Source organism: Ictidomys tridecemlineatus, chromosome 4 (genome assembly GCF_052094955.1).
Source record: "Ictidomys tridecemlineatus isolate mIctTri1 chromosome 4, mIctTri1.hap1, whole genome shotgun sequence".
NCBI classification, from domain to species: domain Eukaryota; kingdom Metazoa; phylum Chordata; class Mammalia; order Rodentia; family Sciuridae; genus Ictidomys; species Ictidomys tridecemlineatus.
Window position 1 is genome coordinate 180,854,467 of NC_135480.1, and position 2,505 is coordinate 180,856,971.

The following is a 2,505-nucleotide window of genomic DNA, read 5'->3' on the forward strand; positions in this document are numbered from 1 at the left end:
AATGTTCACAGAAGCAATTAAAATATTCATTACTGATAGATGAATAATTAAGTTGCCGGTGTTCTACACTATGGAATACTACTCAATAAGAAAAGTGGATTGAATATTAATATGTGTGAATATATATATATATGTGTGTGTGTGTGTGTGTGTGTGTGTGTGTGTGTGTGTGTATTTCTCAAACACACAAATGAAAAAAGATAAATACAAAAGAACATATATACCCTGCAACTCCATTAGTATAAAATTTCAGGAAAGGCAAAACTATCATGACAGAAGAGAGACCAGTAGTTTCTAGTATCAAAGGTCAGGAGAGGTTGTCAATTGTGAAGAGATAGAAGAAGCCTTTTTGGAATGATTGATTGGCTTGATATCTTGGGTTTTGTGGAAGTCATATGACTGTACCAAATTCATCAAACTGAATTTAAATGAGTGAATTCTGTTAAATGTAAAAGTTACCTCAATAAAACAACAACAATAATGATGATAACAATAATAATAATAAAACAATAAAATTATCAGTAGAAATTTTAGGAGAATGTATAATTTGAGAAGGGGGGACAGATTCCAAAATAAATCAACAAAAGACAATGATATTTAACTACATAAAAGTTTTAAAACTATATCACAGTATAAGTTTGATAAGCAATGGTAAAATATGGAACAACATTTGAAATATAATTGATTGTCAAAGGGTAAATATATCTGGTGAGTAGTAAGGTCTTATAAATTATTTCACATGAAGAAGTGAATGGTCAAAACATAGCCAGATTGATTATACAAAGGCTGGAGAGAGAAGATAATGCCCAAAGGGCCAATAAATGTGTGGAAGAATTTCCAACCTTACTAATAGTAACCATTTCCATCCATTAGACTAGCAAAAATTAAAAAGAGCAATTATGGCAGCACTGCTGCAAATGTGGGGAAATGGGCCATTTCATATCGCTGATAGTGGCAGTGTGAATCCCTGAAGCCTCTGGGGAAGTTCACCTGGAAATATTTGGTCAGGATTAAAATATACATATATTTCAGTCCTACAATCTCACTTTTGGAACTCTAGCTTATAGAAATAAAGGCACCAACACATGAAGCTTTGTGTACAGTGAAACATATTGAAGAATTACTGGAAGGTGTAAAAAGAAAAAAACAGAAAGTGAGGAAATAGTTGAATAAATTCTGGTACATTTATATGGTGGTTTACTACCAAAGTATGTAAAAAATAAGCTGCAGATAATAAATCTAAAAAACCAAATAGGATAACATGATTGTATTTTTAAAAAATTTCTACAACCAAACAAATTACCCAGGCCTATGCTCCTCCTTGTTTGTAAAAGGATAGGAGCAGATTGTTAGAGTTGGTGACCTCAGGAGGTGGGCTTGAGGCTGGGAAGAGATTATGAACTTTTTCCTAATATGTCTTTGCATGTCTTGATCTTTGTAGTTACGTCACTGAATTCAATGAGGAAGTATGGCTTTTGTAAAAATCACAATTTAAAAATTAATAAAATGCTTTTACAAACGCTTTTATATTATTCAATTTTCAGATGATGTACATTGTGAGAGGACTATGGATTTGGATCAACTGTTGCAGAAGACTAGAGCACCACCACATACATATATGTCAATTATAAGGTGTATTCCTATTTAATGAACATTACAAATGTGAAAACTAAGTTTAGCTCAGTGATTGGGGAACATTCTCTCTCTCTCTCTCTCTCTCTCTCTCTCTCTCTCTCTCTCTCTCACATTCACACACACACACACACACACACACACAAATACAAATATAGGTTTTATTCTCTTTGCCCTACTTCACCTTATCTTTTATGAGAATGGATCTGTTCACTATCTTGTATTTCCTAAGCACAAACACACACACACACACACACACACACAACTGATCCTCCGCTTATTGGTCTTTTGTATACTTGGAAACAATGTTCAATGTAGGTGTGGTGGTGCAAATTTGGAGAATCAAACACGAACATATTTCTCTAGATAATAAGGGGAAAGTAATAGAGGAGAAAGAATCATCAAAAAGGTGGAAACAGAAGCTGGAAAGGAGGAGGCTTGAGAGATAAAAGGAGATTTGGAAGCCAGTGATATGTGTGTGTGTGTGTGTGTGTGTGTGTGTGTGTGTAATAGTCTATAAGAGATAGCCAGGAATGTTATTTACATTGAAGTAAAAATGCTATATTTTGACTCATGCATATCCCCACTCCTTTCTTCTATTTATTCTCTATTAAATCCTATTTAATTTGCTAGTTTGGGGAAGCAATTTGCTTTTCAGAAGTGAGCCTTGCTGTAGGATGAAACCAGAGACTGGCCATCGGGGTACAAGCACATTGAGGGTATAAGAGAATTCAAGGAATACAAGCCTTACTTTACTGCATTATTTTTTTCTTTTTAAGGTATAGGACACTTACAGAGAAATCCTAGATCCTGAGTCTATAAATTTATACAAATTTAATGCACAAGTAATTATCACCTAAAGAATTATATGCA